Raw genomic sequence first — 22,070 nt, forward strand, 5'->3', positions numbered from 1 at the left:
TGAGAGCATCTGAAGCACAACTGACGGAGAAATCAGCAGCTCCTCGCCAAGCAGCTAAACAAGAACAACGTCCTGGTAGCGACGAGCGGATCTCAGTAATGAAGGAGACTTTGAACCCGAAACAAACGGCCACACAGAGACTTAAAGCACAAAAACACTTCGAACAGGCATCGCCCAAGGAGAATAATGCCATGGTAACAAAAATTCTTATTGAAAATGTTTTTGTAGACGAAAATGAGGTCAATCTAAATAGAGGAAACGTTATACGACTTTTTCACTCAGTTCCAGCACTCAGAACGGTGTCCTCTCAGGACATCCAAATCGTCGAGTACATCTCTGAGACACATGCAGATAGAGTCTACCTCCATATAAAATCACAGGCGGTGCGCAAGACAATCGTATCGGCAAAAGACGAACTCTTATTCTTGGGTTTCGAAGTCTCTGAAGTGCAGACTGAAAAAACTCACATCCAGTCAGAAATCAGACTAAAAGCCTTGAACATATCGGGCCATGCAAATCGCTGTGAAGAGTTACGCCAGCATCTAATGAATGCCCCAGGACCACAACCGTCGACAAGCAAGTGGAAATCAGGAAGGACTAACTATTAGCTATGCCAGAGTTGGGATGGAATCCCGCTAACACTGATTTCCTGGAACACTCGAGGATTCCATCATTTGTATGCTGATTTTCCGGACGATTTGACCAACAATCTAGCCATTTGTCTACAAGAAACATGGTTGAGGACCTTACCGACTAAAGATGGATATGTGACCCTGTTAAATCCGGCAAAGAAAAATGTACAGGGCCGCCCGTTTTCTGGACTCATAACCATGATTAAAATCGGAACCGCCTGGGAAATTATCGAAACGGACAACCCAAACATCTTCGTACAAAGTACGTTATTACAACACCAAAATGGGAAAAACTCCAATAACCAGTACATCCTGATAATTAATATATATTGGAATCCTGCTCAAATAACTCCAAAAAAAATCATTTCTTCCGTAACGAAGACCATAGATAAATATCAACAAATAGATGGTGAAATTTGCATTCTTATTTGCGGCGACATGAACACATCCTGGTTCGACTCAAATAGATGCCATATCGTAGAAACCAGGAAAGAAGTGTCATGCCAACAATCGAGAAGTGCACTATGGTCTCTCGCAATGGAAGCACGAGATTGCGAAATGATAAATGGACGTGTAGAGGGCGACATACCACCGAAATATACCTGGAACAATATGGGCCACAAAAAAATTTTGGACTATTTCTGGATCTCAAAGCACTCATGGCATAAAATCAAGAACTTGAGAATTTTGGAGACATTAAATAGCGATCATGATGCTCTAGTTCTAACTATGATTCTCCCTTCAAAATCAGATGGAATGAAAATGAACCAGAACCTAGAGATAAACAATGGGCATAATAGATTAAGAATAAACAGCAAACAAATAACTAGGCTGGACAAAGACTTCCAAAACTTGATATGGACCAAGGATACAGTGCTAAATTATTGTATGCTCTTACCATGCAGGAAAGAAATTTCTCTTTTGAAGTTGCCACCTCACAAAACACATGCCCATGATTGGAGCCTCAAAGTCAAGATGGAAAAAAAGAAACTGCATAAAGACATACATAGACTAAAAATTGAGGGAGGGGTGGAATCTGAGTTAAGGATAAAAAAACATAAACAAAAATACCGCAACTGGGTGAAATCTTATGCCCACATGCGCGACCAAGAACGTGGTGAAGCCATGTTGAAGCTCATAAAAACAAACAACTGTAGAGAAATTTGGCGAATCATGAACAAATTTGCTCGTAATCAAGCCGACACAATGGCTAGTGGAGTCGCTGAGAGTGACTGGAAAAGCCACTTTAGCAAAGTGTTTGCGACTGAAATTAACCAAATGATCCCTGTCCAAATAGAATCCAAAGCTAAATGGGACTGTGATGAGAATATCGAAGACATCATTGTGGCCATACTAAAACTTAACAACTCCCGTGCAGCGGGCCCAGATGGCATCACCAATATGATGCTGAAAGCCAACAAACAAGAATGGGCGGCCTTCATCTGTAACCTGTTCATAAAGATTGCAGAGCTGAGAAAAATCCCGCCTTCTTGGACAACAGCGATCATAGTACCCATTTTCAAGAAGGGTAATCGGGCGGATCCGGCAAATTACCGCCCAATCGCTTTACTTGACACAATTGGAAAGGTGTTCGCTGGCTTCTTACAAAAGAAACTTTCTGCCTGGGCTAAGTCGAAGAACATCAATGACTGCCGTCAAACCGGCTTTACCAAGGGTGTCGGCACAGAAATCAACTTGACCTTGGTAAATATACTAAAATTGAATTCCTTAGAAAAACGGTCAAAGTTATTCAAGGCCTTTATCGATATGTATCAAGCATTCGATACAATAAATCGCACAAAACTATGGCAGAAGCTAACCATTTGGGGCTGCCCAGAGAACTTATTACAACCCATCAAAGCCCTACACACGACAACATCTATACAGATCCGACTAAACGAAAAAGGAACTTTGTCAGACTCAGTGATGACCCATAGGGGCGTGAAACAAGGTTGTCCGATTGCCGCGTGCTTATTTAAACTCTACATCGCGGACTTGCCGTTAGCACTGAAAAATGTAAAGTGTTTCCCGCCTAAAGTAAATGGACAGCACATCAACTGTATAACGTATGCTGACGACATTGTTATAGTTGATACAACCCAGATAGGACTGCAACGTCTCTTAACTAAACTACAACAATACATGACCACAAACGACTTAAAAATAAATGTAAAGAAAACTAAGATAATGCAAATTGGATTGGCAAAAGGCACCAAAAATAAAAAATTTGTGTGGAAGATCGACGCTAATCCAATTGCTGAAGTTAACGAAATCCGATATCTTGGGATAACGCTAAACAAATCGATTCGAGAATGGAGCTGGGCACAGGATATTATACAACGTATGAAAACGCTGGCAATTCAAGGGCGTCGAATTCACAATCTTTATGGCAAATTTTCGCTAACACCTGTTAGAACATTCTACTATCAAAAGGCAATACCCGCCATCACCTTCGGGTCAGAAGCTGGATGGAACTTAGACTATCAAATTTGGGCCAAGCTCGAAAGCATGTTTTGGAAGACAGTGCTTCAGTTACCAAAACATGTTTCAATTATTGCCATTAGACACGAGTTGGCGCTAGATGAATTATACTCTAGCGTCCTTTGGAAATCTTTAGCGCTTCTACGAAAGATGAAGATCCCAAATCCCGAACCAGCGTATGAAATATTTGCCTCATCAATCGGACACCCGCACACAGATGTAACTTCAAAATGGGTCCAAGGAGTAAGGGAGATCATGCTTGCTGCAGACATCAAGATGGAGTTGCTCCTTGGGCAACCCCAAATTGCAAAACGCAAGTTATATGAATGGGCTTGGATGACAAACTTAGGGAAACTAGATAAGTTAGTATCTGCACTAAAACTTGGCCCTATCAAGATTCAACGGAATGTAATGCCAAGCTATTTGGTGCAATTTCCATCACGTTACCATCGAGACAAATTCCTCCGCCTCCGACTAAATGCCATCAAAGTAAAGGAAATGCTATTTATGAGACATGATCAGTCCACTTTGGATAATATCTGTAGACATTGTGGAGATGCAGTAGAATCCTCTAGACATCTAATAGCAGAATGTGCAACTCTCAAAGATCTACGAACACTCCATCTAGCGAAGTTTGCGCCCTTACACACGAATATGGACGAGTGGTGGTTTCGCGTTTTAAGTGGAAGCTCGGTCCACTTGACATGTGCAATCATAAACTTCATGGATTCAGTGATACTTTGAACAGAAAGTGACGTCGACGATAGCGAAGAACGGCGATACCATCGAAATACAATTAAATAGAGATGGGAATGAGAAAATGGGAATAGTTCTGAAGTAAATGTTGTAATCAAAGTGAAGTTCTGTAACAAAAGTTTGTAATAAACTATAATTTACAAAAAAAAAAAAAAAAAAAAATTTGTTTGTTTATTTATTCATTTATTTATTGAATTGCTTGTAGCATGAGCCTAGCCCAGGAGCACTGGATCACTACAGTGGGAGGGTGCCAGCATTTGACGTGGCATTTTATACAGATGGAACACTGGCGATATCTCGCTTCCCCTCATATATGACCAATAAGTGCACGATGTGCAAATAAATCCCCTCTTACTTGTAGAGTGAGAAAGTTTGCGATGTTTTCTGTCAATACGTGCCCTGAAGACATGGCTTTTCTGTGCATTGTTGGATAAAATGCCTACAGCATCAGCCTGTCGATCACCCCAAGGTTCATTGCTTCATAGGAATTCCAGTAACATATGCATCATGTTACTTGATTTGTTTGTGTAGTCCAAAACTATCATCAGGACAAAGATGGCATAGTTCATAAGAGAAGGCGAGAGAGAGCAGTAGAATTTGAGAGTATAATGTATGCAGGTGGAGAGCGTGTGACAGAGTCACCACTGGGAAGACCATGGAGGGGACTGGAGATATCTGGGGGCGAAGGGGTACCACCATCTGAGGGATGTGAACCCTCGAGGTGGTACAAGGGGGGAATCACAGAGCCCCCCAGTATCCCATCAGTTGCGACGCCAGACATTTTGCAGTGATATGCACTTAGTGCAATGTACTCAATACTTATTGAGGGGCGGTCCCGATTAGTATGGTTTACATGCCCAGGTGGAAGGGCGGACATGGCAGGTAATGGCCCGCAAGCCAGGCCCATGGTATGCCTGAGCAAAGCAAAGGCCTCGGCTTGGGTTGTGGGGCGTTACCGGTTATGTATGCCCTCCCACCGGGGAATGACAGCCATTCGCATCCTGGGGTTCCTCCGGGGTGAGAATGGCCCATTTTTTCTCTTCCGGAGATTCGGGCACCAATCTCTGGCAGAAAAAAGAAATCTAGGGGATGAATCCTCTCACGTTAAGTTGCAAGAAAGAACACAAAGGATGCCACGTCTTAATTCATTTAAAGAATTTAAAAGCTGTAGAATGAACAGAATCGTGGTCTCTGGTCACGTGAGTCAACGATGGAAATAGGGCCTGAACCTGAAGTTCCAGACACGATTAAGTGCCTTAATTCGTGTGCATTCCCAGGACAAGAATATTCTGCAAGGCCGAGTACAAGGAGAATGTCATGGCAGAAGGCGTGGGTGATGAGGGATGCTGGGCTAATTGGGTGGTAGGGCAGCCTCATGTCCTGTCTACTTGCACCCAGGTCTTAGTTTACGATCTGCTTATTGAACTGAATGTTCTAGACATGGCACAAGCATGCCCATCAATGGTATTAGTCTGTGTAACAAAGGACCTAATAGCTTAAGGAACCAATGAAATACTGTGTAGCTGATTTTTCCTAAAATGACACATTCAAGGAGGTAGATATGAGTTGTCCACCTGATATCGGGCAGCCAATAACAAACCTAGCTCCTATATGATTCTATATCTAGATGAGTCCCTTAACCGATCCCAACCCTTGGTAGATTTTTTACTATTGCCACGTAGTATGACGTCACTCTGACATAGAAAGAACTATATAATTGGATTTAATCATAGAAATCGATGAGACACTGTGTGTACGTCTGTTGATGTTTGTTGTGACCTCCCTCTTTTAGATAATTGCTAATAAAACAGCAACTTGCCATCTTCTTGAGTTTGTCTGGTTATTTGGACTGAGCATTATTCTGGTGTAATCCCATCCAGCCATAAATGCACATTCCAAGGGCCATAAACTCAGAAACAAACATAGCTGCTGCCATAGTGAAAAGGGACATAGTCCCCTTTCTATTTCTATGGTGGCAGATGGAGCGAGAGGTATGGCATACCATAGCTCAAAGCTCTGGTTCAGCAGGTAAATGGAGCGGGAGGGAGGGTGTGGGCGAGAGTTTTTGTTTTGTTGGCAGTGGTATGGGGGTATGTGTTGCCTCCCCACAAAAATGGATCCACATGGAGAAGGGCTTCCGGTGGCTGGCACAGTGGGGGGAGAAAGTATATTCTTGCCTGCTTTTCCAGCCACCTGATTGGCCAATGGCCCATCCCTAGGTGCAAATAAACATTCAAAAGGGAATGGGAGGGCCATAGTGTGAGGAAACCCAGAGCATATCAGCCTAAGGATAGTTTTGCAACAGACTTACTGGCATCAGGCCTCTTACCCTGTACTTAATCTACAAGTCCAATGGGGCTTAGCAGTGTGTGCACAAAAGCTGCGAGTGAATCACAGACTGAAACCTGGGGAACATCAAGTACAATAGAAGAGGAGTCATTAAATAGGGCATATGCACGCACATCACAAACTGGACCAGAGCGAGGGGGTGCAACTGTTGGAGGCATGAGCGTCAGGAACAACAGCCAGCTTCCATGATTAGAGCCTGACGTCAAGATGGGAAGGAAATGGAACAAAATCACAAAGAAATTTGGGGTTGTAGCAGTAAGAGGAGCAGGAGAATCAGAGGGCGAGAACAGGAGATGACCAAGGCAAGTAGGCCACATTTATTTTATATTTTATTTTATTTTATTGTTTGAAGCGCAGATCTAGCTCGAGAGCAGGGAGTGCTGTATAGAATGTGGGTAGCTGGCATTTGGGCTAGCATCTTTTAACAATAGCGCAGTACTGTGTGGTATGTACGTCGTTATGTGCGTCCATTGGAATCAGTCCTTGATTAGGTGTTGTTGAAAGAGCCATGTTTTGAGAGATTTGCAAAACTGGAGAATTTTGGGGGCATTGCGAGATGACACCAGGATTGAGTATCAGAGGGTGGGTGCATGAAAAGAGAAGGATTGTTTGCGAGTCCTCTCTTTGCAGACGAGTTGTGGTTCCAGCGTGTTGGTCGATTTGCTGTGCAAGGAGCGTGTGCCACCAGATATGGGGAGATTAGCCGCTGGTGTGCTATTCGTGACTGCCGTGTAGATGATACATGCAGTCTTGAACCATATCCTGACTTAGAGTGGAAGCCAATGTAGTTCACGTAGGTTGGTGGTAAATCGGTCAAAGTTCCATGCTCCCTTCTCTTCCTTTTCCTTGTTCACCCCTGATGATGTTTCTAGACAAGTCTGATCCATGATAGTCGCATCAATACTAGTTCTCCCCTGTCCATACATAACCATCAAGGACCACATTAACACCTTTGCTCCACCCTTGGCTGATTTCTGCAATCACTCCTTTGCCACTTGAATGTTCCCCTACCTCTTAGGCACTCCCTTGTACACCCCCTGCTAAAGAAGCCCTCTACTGATCATTCCTCTCCAGCTAACTATCGCCCTATCTCCATCACTCCTTTCCTGGGCAAACTCCTGGAAAGCTGGCCATCTCCCAGCTTAATCTTCACACTGAATCTGTTGGTTGTCTCCACGACCACCAGTCTGGCTTCAGAGCTGCCAGAAGCACAGGAACTGCTCTCCTGAACACCCATGAAGACCTGCTCTCCAACCTTGATTCTAATGTCCTTCTGTCCTCATTCTCCTTAATCTTTCTTCTGCCTTTGATATGGTCAACCATGCCATCATGCTCAATCGTTTCTGTGATAACGTACAACTGGGGTCTTTCCTCATCTCTCTCTCTCTACTTGTGGTGTTCCTCATGGGTCTAACGTCTCTCCCTGGCAGTTCAACCAATAACTGGTACCTTTTGCCCACTGCATCACTTCCATCTGCTCCAACTTTCAGTGTTAAGCAGATGTCATCCAGCTCTCCTTCAGGCTTCCCTCAGCGACCTCTTCTCCTTTTCTCATTCCAGATTGTCTGAGTGCAATTCAGGAATGGTGTGCCGCCAATGACCTCTGCCTTAATGCCAGACTGAGATCCTCCTCATCGGAACACCAGCTCCCTCCTTTCCTCAGTTTCTCTGGCTGCCCACTCTGGGCCCTCTTCCTGCCCCTACCTGTGAGGCTAAGAACCTTCGGGTCATCTTTGACTCCACCCTTTCCTTCTCTCCTGACATCTCTGACATCTCTAAGAAGTCACACTACCAGTTGCACCTCCTCAGAGGTATTCTTCCTTTCCTCTCCTTCCCCCAGAAGCTCACTGTCTCCAGAGCTCTGGTCCTCTCTAGGCTGGACTACTGCAACAGCCTCTTTCTAAATCTTCCTGCATCTACTCTCCGACCTCTACAAATCATCCAGAACAGGACTGCAAGACTTGTCCATAGCCTCAAGTGCAGGGATAGTACCTCTCCAGCTCTGAAATCTCTTCATTGACTCCCAGTGGTGGCAAGGATCAAGTCCAAGACCCTCTGCATCATCCACAATGCTTGCTGGGGCCTGGGACTGCACTACCTCCAACTCTCTCTTCCTAAACATCGCCCTTCTCGAGCTCTCTGCTCATCCACCTCCAACTCTCTGAGGGTCAGTCGCTTTTCTAAGCAGAGAGTTGGGGGCAGATATCTATCTTGGGCTGGGGCCTCCCTCTGAAACAGCCTCCCTGCCTCTCTTAAACTTGACCAGAACCACCTCTGATTACGGAAGCAACTGAAGACCTTCCTTTTAGCTTCCGCTTTCTCTCTTCCTCTCCCCTTCTGATGTCCCGAGTGCTACACGCACTGGTCACCTGGCTCCCCTCTGAATTTGGGCCCAGTCTCCTGCATGTCCAGTTGTACATTGCACTGCCTCCTGGCTCCCCTGGCACTTGTGGTTTGTATCTGCAACCCTACAATCCCTTCTCTCTGCACTTATGAGCTACCCGTTGGCTGCACTTCTTGAGTTAACTGCACTTCTCCTCCCCCTGCACTTGCACGATCTGAATGACACAGGGCCTAGTAAGATCGTTGTTTTGTCCTCCCTATGTTTTCCCCTCCTTGTCTTGTCTCACCTGGAAACACTTGTGTACAGGTGCATTATAAATGCCATATCATATCAATAAGACGTGCTGCAGCATGGTGGACTGCCAATTGAGAAACTGGGGGCCCTGTCAGTAGAGCTTTTCCACCATCAATGTGCGAGACTACAAGGGCCTGCACTACAGTCATGAGGTACTGCAGCGGGAGGAAGGGTCTGGTTTTTCGAAGGGTAGATATTCTGAGACAGGAAATTTGTTTCTGGAAGGACAGATTGCTGTCAATAGTGAAGCCTAAGAATTGTGCGGTGTCTGAGAGTTGTGGATCAAATCCTTCTAGGTGCATATTATTGAGCCATTGTTGGACAAGTTTTTTTTTAGCAGGTGGACCGATGAGGACGAATTCAGTCTTGGGTGGGTTTAGTTTGAGGTAGGATGTCGACATCCAGGACTGGATGATGGCTAGGTAATGGCAGAGATGAATGATGTCCTGCGCTCTATTTACTCTCATGTACAACTGAGCATCGTCGGCGTATTGGTGGATGGCTATATTGGAATGTTGGAGGAGAGTGTCCAGAGGCTCCATGTAAAGGTTAAACATGATTGGTGAGAGGATGGAGCATTGGGGGACTCCGCAGGAGACCTGGAGTCGGTTAGAATGCAGCAAGTTCATCTCAACCGGCCGGTGCCTGCCTGAGAGGAGGGAAACCAATTTAGGACAATGCCGGCGAATCCCAATCCTGTCAGCAAGGAGGGAGAGAAGGATGTGGTGGTCAATGGCGTTGAATGCAGACGAGAGGTAAAGGAGGACGAGAAGGCATGAGTCACCCTTATCCACGATTTGGAGAGCCTCATGCACCACAGGGATGGTGGCTGTCTCGGTGCTCCACTTTGGTTGGAACCCTAACTGATAGTCATTTAGGAGGTGGAGTTGTTCGACTCTGGTGAATAGTTGCGTAGCAACTCTACTTTTTCCAAGAATGCGCACACTATGAGAGTTAATACCTGCAGGAGAAAATAGTGCAAGGCGCGTGCATGATGATTTGACCCTGAGGTTCTCAAGACTCAGAGAATACTAAAGTGGAGTCGAAATAGAGTAGCCTGCTCGGGGCTCAAGCTCAGATCTCAGTGGGAGCTAAAACGCCACTACAGTTGAAAGGAAGTTTGTAAACTTGAGAACTCGAGAATAAACTGTAGTGGCCTCAAGCCCAGGAGGGCGACTCTTGGTTTTAAGTTTAAATAACTTTAGCCAGAAAATGACCCAGATTGGGATGAGAACCTCTGACCTAAGGAGGCCATTAGGAAATAGATTGAAATCAAGTGAAGCTCCATAAGATAAAACCAAATGTCAGAGAGTGACAATGGGCTGCAGTCATGGGAAAAGGATGCAGGGGTTGATGGGGTTAAACAGTAAGCAATCTGAGAAACCCTCAACCAAAGAACATCAAATGTTATAGTAGTCCATCCCATGGGCTTCGGCCCACTAGAGACAGTGTTTATTAGGTGTTAGCGCTCAGTGGGCCTCATTACGAGTTGGGCGGTATTTCGGCAGTAAATTTGCTGGTATGCCACCCACCTGAATTACCGTTATTTTCACTTGCTGTGGCGGAATTACTGCCGGATTGCAAATTGCGGAAGCGGTGCACATCCGAATTTTCTATGAGTCTGTAGGTGTCTATGGGGCTTTTTTCTGGCGGAATTACTTTGGCGATAATTTCACTGCAGTAGATCTGATGATTTTGCCGATTGTTCGGCAGAGAGTTGGAGGATTCACATAGTCATAGTATGGCAGAGCAGGAACACTGGTGGTAATTCCGTTAGCGCACGTTTTTTCCTGCTATGCCATGCTTGTCATGAGACCCACCAGTGTCTTTGGCAGAGGAGAATATTCCTTTGCTTATCAGTCTGGTCCCACCCATGATATTGATATTGATATTGATATTTTATTTCTATCGCGCTTGTACACAAGTGTTTCAGAGCGCGACAAGGCAAGGGAGGGGAACATGGGAGACCAAAACAGCGATCTTACTAGGCCCAGTGACATTGAGAACGCGCAAGTGCATAAGGGCGGTCCAGCACCAACAGCATTCTAGACAAGCACCTCTGGACAGAGTACAACCAGCAATCTTCCTGACACTTGATTCTGCCTGTTTGGTGTCATCGGGGAGGCACTGTTCACTCTCTGGAGCAGAGGGTCCACATTTGGAGGACCTCACACACTTAGAGTTAAACCCCTGGTGCTACACATAAAAATCCAATGTGAGAAACTTTCATCTAAGAACATGCTTTGGGGGATCTCACGAAAGGCTGACAGAATTAGTTGCACTGTCCCTCTCCTCGGTATATCAACTCTGGGTGACTGGCAGGCCACTGGAAGACTGTTGGCACTGAGTGAAACAACACTGAGATACTGAACCCTTGCTTTGTGAACACTCGGGATCAGGCCAGCACCCCGGGCTTTGGGGGTCTCAGCTCTCCTCCTTTCTCTGTCTCTTCAGTTGACTGGCTAAGGGCCTGGAACTCTCTGTGACTCAAAGGGGCCACATCTCAATGGGAAGGGCTCATTTGGAGAGAGGTATTGAGTTCCGTGTTAGGAGGAAGTGCTTGTCGCATGGAGTACCAATCACATTTCAGCGGGTATTCAAGAGCACAGCAGGCATGGCGGGACTGTCCTTCAGAGTTCCAACAGATGGATCCTTCATGAGTTTCTGTCACTGCAACTATGGCGTGCCATGGAATTTACATGAACCCCAGTACCAAAAAGGAAGCACATTGTTTACATTACCCATTTACTTTACACAAGACCTGACTTCAAATGCACCGATAAACACCGCAATAAAGCTGCCAGTTACACAGTGAATAGTGGCCTACTGGATAGATACCAAGAGGTTTCTAAGCGCGGACCCAACCTGTGTTGCTCCACATCGTCTTGCTTCCAATGCGAGTGTGTTGCCCCTGAGCTATCCTTCCGGGATAATCCATGAGAGTTACTCACACAACTTTGGGTTTTATATTTGAGTCTGTCATCAGGCTGTAAGAGCTCAACTGCAGAGTGATTTTGGAAATGTCAAAAGATTCTGCCTAAACAGGGGTCTGTTACATTCCTGAATTAGCATGGTGCACGTCTGAGCTGGGGCAGGAGCGTGTGCCAGAGTCTGTGTTGTTTTCTTAAAAAGGTGTATTTTTAGGTTTTGACACAGCCAGTTACCTTGGCAAGTTGGTTGGCAGAAAGGGTGGTCTTTTGGTTGATAAATGCTTGCATGTTATGTATTAGGTCTTGAAGATTATGCATTATTATAAAAAGCATCAATAAAGAGGGGCTTCAACTGGGCTGAGAGCATCACAGGGCTTATTACAGCACGACCAGAGACACTCTTTCCATCTGCCTGAGGCTGCCTGCAGAGGTCGGGGGACCTGCAAGAAGCATCCAGGATCGATCTAAAGACTGCTCATGCAACCTTTGACCACCATCTCTGAAAGGTCTTTCCACCTCCAGCAACAACTCCTTCTCCCAGCTAGCAATGCTCCGGGCTTTCCAACAGACTGGCCTGCATTCTAAAGGCAATTGGGGGAACTGATCTCAGATCATGTGACTGGTATCCCGGAGCTAAAAACAGCAAGCATCTTAAGGTGACTTTGCCCACTGGAGATCCCAGCAACAGCTCCCGCTCCCAGCCAGCACTGCTCCCAGTTTCCCAGAGACCTGTCTCCATTTTAACCACTGACTGGGGGCACTGGTCCCAGATCACGTGATGGGGGCCTGCACCCGAAAGCATTGATCATCTTAAGGTGACATTGCCCTATCACATAGTTTAGTAACTCCATATGGGTGTGCATCCCATGGGCGTCTTCAGTTAAGGGTATTGAAGTAAAGGGAAATCTCTCAGCCTTCTTCCCTCAGCCTCTTGCCTATGTGCCTTTGCTTTGCTGCGTTCTGGTACTTGTCTGGAAGTATTATTGCTTTTTCCCAGCCCCGCTCTCACCATGCAATTCTCATGTTATCTCTTCCTTTCCCTTCCACTTCTCTCTTCGCTCTGCTCCGCTCAGAACCATCTCAACACTCTTCCCAACCCTATTATGTCTTCACGCCCCATTACTCTCTCCATTCAGGGTGGGGGGGTGGGTGGATGGGCAGCAATTGGCTGAAGCTAAATGCGGATAAGACGGAGGTCCTGGTGGTCGGCTCTCCCCCTAATCCTACTCTCTGGACTCCGTCATTCTGGCAAGTTGCACTTGGTGATTTTCCTCTTCCAGTGACGGTTGTTAAGAATCTAGGGGTGTTTGTGTCTTCCCCACTTTCTATGGCACCTCAGGTTGGTGCAGTCTGGAAATGGGCCATTTCCACCTTAAGTATCTGCGCAAAGTTCTTCCATTTCTACCTTGTCACCTGCGGCCCCTGGTAGTGGCATCACTGTTTTTGAGCCAAATAGACTATTGTAATGCTCTATCTTTGGCTCAGCCAGTGGAGCTCATCCATTGGCTGCAGGTGTTGCAGAACCTGATGGCTCGAGTGGCCACTAATACTCCCCTGAGATTTCATATCACACTTGTCTTGTGGTCTCTTCACTGGCTTCCTGTAGCCAGGCGGGTGGAATTTAAGGCTCTCTGGTTAGTTCATTGAGCCATATTACCTTCCAGAAGCGGACTATCTCGTGATAAGTTGCCTCCCTATTTCCCAGGTCGAGCTTTGTGCTCTGCTGGCGTGTGTTTAGTCTCAGCCCAGAGGTTTCGTTTGTCCAGAGTGGGAAGACGGGCCTTCTCTGTTGTGGAGGGAAGGCACCCTTTCTGGCCCGCCAGACTTCGAGAATGCTTGCAGGGGCCGGTGCAGGCATGGATTTCACAGAAGCATTGGCACTGTTCGCAACGGTGCTGGTGCTTCCGTGTCCCCATTCCCGTGAAGTCCTATAGGACCCCACGTGAATGGGGACTTACAGTTCCGACTGCCTGACATCCTGGGGCGCTGGGATTTGTAATATTCCAGTGGCATCGGGATATCAGGCAGCGGAAACAGTTTTGCAAGTTCGGCGGCTACGGGCGAGTTACTGCCGACCTCGTAATGAGGCCCATTGACTTTGTAATTGGGTGATAATATAATCCCTGGTTGGACTATGCTTTTAAGATGATGTGTGCGTAAAAATGGATGTGTGGGTGTATAAAGTGGGCGTGTATGTGCGTGTGCTTATGTGTGTGGTAAGCATGATTTCTTTGACGTTTAAAATATGGTACCACGCTGCCTGTACTTGTGCATTTTCAATTTGAGTTCTGTGCTCCTGTCGAAGCTGCATGAGGCTACATGAGGGATTGGCTTCATGAGGGTAAAACTGCAGCCTTGTGTTGCATAATGCAAAGCCAACGTTCTATAGTGTAGTATGTACATAGTTTACTTCATATTGGAGTTATTAATACATTCCATTTTTGTGGCGGCAGTCATCCAAGGTTCCATGGGAGCAACACATGTTATCAGGCAGCTGGTGTTCATGTGGCCACATTTAGTTGCAATTCTTTCCTGGATGGGGTTAGTCAACAGTAGAAGACCCTGAGCCACAAAGGATGGAACAAACACTCTTTGGTGGGCAAAGCAAATCCCCTTGAAGAAATCATATACTCTGAGATTGCAAAGAGGGGAGGCTGGATGAGTAGTCAGAAAGGTTGCGGTTTTTTCCTGCGTGGGCAAGGGCAGCAGTCCTGAACCCTGCAGACTAACGGAGCAAAGACTTCATCCAGAGTTCAGGCTCTCTAGAGATGAGGCAGTGGGCAGCTGAAGATCTGTCCCACACAGTGGTCTCCCCTCTGGAACTACGTGAAGCTGGACAAGCTGCTCAGGGTCTCCACACAGAGAGTACAATACCACAGTCCCGCCATCCAGTTCAATCATTCAATAAAAGCCCAGCAACCGCAACCGCCACAGTGAATATCCAAAGCGTAGGGTGATCCAATTACAAGGTCAGGCATCACAGGTGAGTTTCTGAGAGTTGCATTGGCACAAAATAAGCTTTAAGAACACCTGACTTAGCTAGCCTCGCTGGGTTAAGGTTAAAGAGGTTTGTGAGGCAGTGCTTCACCGTCGGCTTTCTCAGGTTTCCGTAGATGCTGCTGGAGAGCTTCTATCATCTCACTCATGCAAGTTGTCCTTTTGGATGCTTCAGGATCGAACGAACCCTAGCATTCAGCACTTATTTTGAATGTGCAGAGTGGCAGTTTATGGCCCCAAATCCAGAATAAGGACTGGCCCTGAACCTCTAAGTACTCCTCATGCACCATTCCATGTTTTGTCAGTCGACCAATCCGCACTGGTCGCCCATCCAACAACTTATGTGGGCACACGGGCATGCCCACTCATACTCTTTGTTGGCCAGAACTCACATCAATGCCTTAGGGGGCCATTCTGGGAATCCATCGAATTTCACAAGGACAACAAAGTGGTTACGTCTTTATATCGAGGTAATATATAGAGAAGGATTATATATCAAAATTTATATAATGAAAAATGTTATAGTGAATGCACTTTTTTTCGATAAATGTTTCTTTCACTATATAATTTTCGATATAAACACTGTATACAAACGAAGTACAGTTGCCTGGCTACTACTTTTCCAAGGAACTAGAGGCGCTATTTTCAGAGCCACCAGGAAGAATAAAGCTTCTTGTAAGCCAAACTTGCTCCAACTTGTGAAAGTAATATTTTAAGTACACTCCTAGCAACCAGGGACGTCATTTCACCACAATGCCAGGGGTAGCGGAAGTGACATCACACGACCCTTGACCCCCTGATGACATCACAGGAAGTGATGTCATTTGACCCCACCCCAAAGTGATATTGCGGGAAGCGATGGAACATGACCGTTCACAAAATAGCAAGTGGCATCACATAGCACTGTACACTACAGTCTAGCAATTATTGTATAGAATTCCAGAAAGACACATTATTTGGTATTCCTATTCTTTCTTATTTAGGGTCAGTGCTGAAAGTGTTAGACTTGTGGCACTCCTGTTCTTATTTTTCTTCTTTTTTTAAGGGGCCTGAAAAAGAAAGCTAGCCACCCCAGAATTAAAGATCCACATGGTGCTGGCCACAGCCCAGGAGATTGCATTGAATTGCATTGCATATATATATATAAAACAAAAATAATAAATAAATAAATAAATGACGTCCCTGCTAGCAACCAGAACTGACTGGTATATTAGGGGACACTATTTCAGCAGCCACCACCTCTGTGGGCCATAAGTGCTCCAAAGGGGCACATGCATACAAGAGTTGCTCCGACATTGGCGTCTGGATGGAACTCAGTTGGGAAATAGCCAGGGTCTCAGGTAAAATCAAGGAGAAAGTGAAGGGAACTCAAAAGTGGACAAAAAGGTAACTTTTTCCCTAACTCACAGTCATCATCTGAGTCTAGTTAGGACTCCGATGGAATGGGATGGGCGCCAGGCATGGGCGCAGGGAATTGTTGGGTGAGTCGATGCTTGACAAAGGTTTTCTTTGTTTTCGTCGCTGAGCCTCCTCAGAAGTTAGGGTCGGCAGTACTTTAAATGGGCAGGCACTCAATGCGGGTGCAATTCACAGTCCAGCGCTTGATGTTGTGTACTGCGTACACGAGGTACGCATGCGCGAGCCTCTACGGAGCTCGCGCATGCGCGTTGTAATAATAAAGGCGGTGCCCGGCAGTTCGCGCCGGAGACCGGAGCCATCACACGTCTCCGGCGTGTGTTCTCTGCATGCATGGGTGCGTGTGGTTGCATGCATGTGTGACGGCCAACGGCCGACCCCGCACAATACAAAATTGGCAACGAGGCGGGATCGGAGCTGTTCTTCCCGTTTTTCCGACGACGTCGGCGAAACGGAACACAACTCCGCAGTCGCGGACCCGCTCTAACAGCCGGCGGCCATTTTGAGTGCTCGTTCACTATGATATACGCAGTGGTTGCGGCCCGCTTCGGGTGGTCGTGCGCCATCTGCCCGTTGCAAGCAGTTGCAGCAATTTTTGGACACTCCACAGCCCAGCTGGTGCAGGGCTGTGACACAAGACGTGGCAGAAGAGCCAACAGGAAGACTCTGCCACAGTTGGGAGTCGGATCACCCATCAACCTGCAAAGACAATACTGTGAGTACCTATTGTGATGGGTGAGGAAACAGATGATGAGGGCGCCGTTGCCCCAATACCACGCAGAGTGCGCACCACTCTGGCTCCCATGCCTGAATTCGACACCATGGGGCCTCCATCGAAACTTGGCCCAAAATGGCTCATATGGGTCAAAAGACTGGAAATGATGTTCAGAGCCTCGGGGGAGACAGAAGACGAGGCAAAGATCGCCATCATGATGTACTCCGCAGGCACTGAAGTCCAGAAAATATATGACTCCCTCGACATTCCAGTGGCAACGTATGACGCTGTCAAACAAGCACTTCGGGATCACTTCCTACCCTTAGCGAATGTTGACTTTGACAGGTTTGTCATGGGGGCAGAAAAACAACGGAGCGAAGAGTCACTGGACCAGTTTTGTGCCCGTTTGAGACACCTAGCGAGCTCCTGCAGGTGGGTCAACGAAGAGGAAATGGTCCGCAACCAATTGCTGCAAGGATGCTGCTCAGGAAAACTTAGGAGGCAGGTCCTGAGGGAACCAGGGCTGACCCTCCAGCAGATCATGGACATGGGAAGAGCGTATGAGCTGGCGGAGGCCAGAGGATCGAAAATGGACGCAGCCACGCATCCCAAGAATGAGGAGGAGGCACTTGCAGTCGGACGTTTCGCACCTGGGAAGGCCAGATGGTCACCGAAGAGGGGAGAAGGACCCACGGCATCAGGTACCCCTCAGTCGTGCTCCTATTGTGGATATGACCTCCCACACAGAGGCAAATCTTCAGCCAAATCACGAACATGCGGCAGGCGTGGGATACCTGGGCATTATGCCAGGATGTGTAGGGCCGCCATGCCCGTGGCAGCAAGCAGAGGACCTGAGAGGGCCGGTAGAGGTGGCGCTCGCACTGTGAGGGGCATATCGTCCCTTGAACAGGACGTGCACGACCTACACATTGCCGAAGAAGAGGAAGAAGAGGAGGAAGAAATTTTCTTCATTTCCAGCATCGCAAATGGCCCTGGAACTCGACGAAGACCCATATGTACTGTAGACATTGGAGAGATTCCCACTCCAGTCCTCATCGACACGGGAGCTTCAGTCTGCGTACTGGCGGACAGACATTACAACGCACTGGCAGGCCCACCAACCCTGTCGCCCTCCAAGGCTCAGATATACGCTTTTGGTGAAGATACTCCCCTACCCATCCAAGGGGTATTCGTAGCCCCAGTGACCCATGGCCAAAACAGCATCAAAGCAAGGTTTTTTGTAAACAGTGTAAGTCCGCACTCTCTTTTAAGCTGCGCAGCATCTGAAGCACTAGACCTGGTTCATTTCACTTTTGCTGTATATCATACGGATCTGGACAGCCTGCTGACACGCTTTGAGGGACTCTTCAGGGGCATAGGGAAACTGAAGGCTGAGCCAATAAGGCTCCACATTGATGAGTCAGTCAGACCGACGGCGCTGAAACATCGTCGCATACCGTTTCATCTGAGGGCTCAGGTGGAAAAGGAGCTGCAAGACTTAGTGGAACGAGATATCATTGAAAAGGTGGAAGGGCCCACCCCGTGGGTCTCCCCAATTGTAGTGGCCCCAAAGCCCAAACAGCCTGGGGCTGTACACTTTTGCGTAGACATGAGACTTCCTAATATGGCCATAAAAAGAGAACGTCATCTCACTCCCACTCTGGACGACATTGTTGGAGAACTTCAGGGTGCGAAATTCTTTTCGAAACTAGACCTGAGAGCGGGTTACCACCAGTTGGAGCTTCACCCGGAGTCTAGATATATTACGACCTTCACAACACACGAAGGACTGTATCGATACAAAAGACTCAGTTTTGGAATATCCTCGGCGGCAGAAATCTTCCAAAATGCTATCAGGGGGGCTCTGTCCGGACTAAAAGGAGTAATAAACATGTCAGACGATATCCTAGTCTTTGCCAAATCCGAAGCAGAACATATCAAGCGGCTGGAAAACACCTTTCACAGACTACACAGCCTCGGCCTGACGCTGCACCAAGAAAAGTGCGAATTCCTGAAGGACAGCCTAGAGTTTTTTGGATTTGTCTTCCATGCGGGAGGCATATCCCCAGATCCTGAGAAGGTGAGAGACATTCGAGAGGCGTCACCTCCCACATCCCCGGCAGAGGTCCGCAGTTTTTTAGGGATGGTGAACTACAGTGGGCGTTTTATTCGAGATTTAGCGTCCCTTTCTGAACCCCTGAGAGCACTCACTAGGAATGAAGTAGCATGGACGTGGGCTGGAAAGGAAAAGAGAGCATTCACGGCCATCAAGGATGCTCTGTCTGAACAAGATACCATGGCATATTTCAACCCGGCCCGGGAGTCTGAAATCATAGTGGATGCCAGTCCAGTGGGACTCGGGGCGGTTCTCGTGCAGGCGGATCAACAGGGATCCATGCGACCAGTTGCATACGCCAGCAAGACACTCACAGACACAGAGAGAAGATATTCTCAAATTGAACGTGAAGCCCTCGCAATACTATGGGGCTGCAAACATTTTAGATTATACATCCTAGGGAAGCCTGTTGTAGTGGTGACGGACCACAAGCCCCTAATTCCCATTCTGGGAGGCGCCTCTTCCAAACCGCCACCTCGGATAGAGAGGTGGATGCTATCCCTCATGGAGTACGGGGTGAAGCTGGTATACCGCCCGGGCACGCACAACCCTGCAGACTATTTGTCTCGTCACCCCGGCGCAGGACGACCCAGAGACACTACGGAGGTTGCAAATTGTGTGGACATCATTTACATGGTCGTCGAGTCTGCGCTTCCCATTGCTTTGACAAGACAAGAAATTGCCAACGAATCGAACTTGGATGAGGCATTTCTGAAAGTAAAGGGTGCGGTAGCCTCAGGAGCATGGAGGGAGCTCCTTTTGAACAATGCCCGGAGAAATGCAGGAACGCAAAGAGACTTGCAATTGCTCTGGGGTGCACGACATGAACTGTCAGTAACTGCCGATGGTCTCCTGCTGAGAGGGCACCGGATTGTGATCCCCAGGTCACTCGTGCCAAAGGTCCTTCAGCTGGCACACAACAGACACCAGGGGATGACCAGAATGAAGGCACGTCTCAGACTCAAAGTCTGGTTCCCCGAATTGGAAAAGAGAGTGGAAGAGTTTGTGAGGGCATGCATCCCGTGCCAAGCCACGAGCCCGGCGGAGAAGGGACCCCCGATTCAGACCATGGCAAGGAGTGAGTTACCCTGGGGGACAGTACATGCTGACTTTGGCTCTACCGGAAGAGGACTACATTTCCTAGTAGTAACTGACCAATGGTCCCGATATCCAGAGGTGGAACTGGTCGAGTCCCAAGCCACAGACCACACCACCCTGGCCATGGACAAGATATTTGATACCCACGGTTTTCCCATCGAGTTATGTTCTGACAATGGGTCACCTTTTCAAGGACAATCGTTTGCTCGATACTGCGAAGAGAGAGAGATAAAAAAACGAAAAGTCACCCCACTATGGCCAAGAGCCAATGGAGAAGTAGAGCGGTTCATGCGCACACTAAACAAGGTGTTTCGCATATCCAAAAATGGAGGTGAAGATCTTCGACGGAACTTATTTGACTTTCTCTGGGAGTATCGCACAACACCTCATCGATCAACTGGAATAGCCCCTGCAGAGGCACTTTTCAAGAGGATCCCAAGAGGACTCATACCTGAATCAGAGGGGAGACAACCAGGAGTGATCGACAATGACCAAGTACAACTAGAAAGGTCATGGAGAAACGAGAATGAAACAGCGCGGAGGAGACTGCCGGAAAAACAGATTGCAGTTGGAGATACCGTGTTGGTACGAAACAGAAGAGCAGAGGGAAAGCTGTCGACAACTTACGAGACCCAACCACTGGGTGTAACACACGTGAAAGGTACAATGGTCACCGCAGCCAATGCCAGAGGAACCGTCACCAGAAATGTGTCGTTTTTCAATCGCATCAAGGCCGCTGGTGGCGAGACAACAGCAGAACAGGTCCCGGAACAAGGGGCAGAGACAGGATGGAGGAAGCTACCCCAACTGCAGATCACGAGACATCGGAGGCTCCTGGTGACGCTGCACCACGATACCCGAACAGGGCCGGACGACGACTTCCCCAGAGGTTCCGAGACTTTATCATGGACCCTGCACCATAGGCGGGGAAAGGTGTCAGTGCAAATCCGAAGAAGGAACCAGGTTGTACTTCTGCAGTCAATTGTTAATTGTTGTTGTTTCTGCAGTTAAGTGTTAATTGTTTGTTTCCGGGGGAAAAGGAGGAGCTCGCGCATGCGCGTTGTAATAATAAAGGCGGTGCCCGGCAGTTCGCGCCAGAGACCGGAGCCATCACACGTCTGCGGCGTGTGTTCTCTGCATGCATGAGTGTGTGTGGTTGCATGGATGTGTGACGGCCAACGGCCGACCCCGCACAATACAAAACTTAGAAGCTAAATAACCGCAACATAAATCACCAATTTAAAAAAAGGTTTAAACGCGGCCTAAAAGGGTGATTTTAAAGGCGAAGTTAGCACAGCATAAGATTTGTAAGCGTACAAGGGGTGAGAACAGTGGTTCACTCCCCAAAGTGTGACATTCAAAATCTGAACCCATTACTGCCATGAATCAGACAGAGATAGATGGTGAAAGAACAAGGAAAGAACATTGGAACAAGAAAAATCAAGCTGACAGTTCACGTGCTTACTTAGCTGCCAATCAAAAGAGCAAGGCATGGTCACATGACATGTGCGACAGTCTTCCTGACTAGTATGACAACAATGGCTTCAATTTTGGGACCTGAAGGTTTGTATGACCCCTATGCAAAGCGCAGTTGGCTGAACATCCCGTAATGGCTGGAGGTCGCACACGTCACGTGGCATGGCGCCACGTGTCAAATGGCAAATCAAAGACGCGTAAAAGTCGCCAGCAAAACACGTTTCCTTGTATTTGCATATGTCGTGAGCTCTGAGACAAACGGGCCTTTGTATTTTTGGGTCATGACCAAAAGAGTTCAGGGCCCGCTGTGCCAGAGGGAAATTAGGGAAAGCAAAGCGGTTGGTTGGAGCTGTATTAAGCTTTTGGCATCAGCTCCACGAGGGGAATTCCGGCCAAAAGAACTCTATAAAACCGTCACCGTTTGTCAGAACTGTTCAAACCACACTTACCTGGGCTCCTTTCTAAA

This window comes from Ambystoma mexicanum, chromosome 7q, assembly GCF_040938575.1.
Source record: "Ambystoma mexicanum isolate Mex_15411 chromosome 7q, UKY_AmexF1_1, whole genome shotgun sequence".
NCBI classification, from domain to species: Eukaryota; Metazoa; Chordata; class Amphibia; order Caudata; family Ambystomatidae; genus Ambystoma; species Ambystoma mexicanum.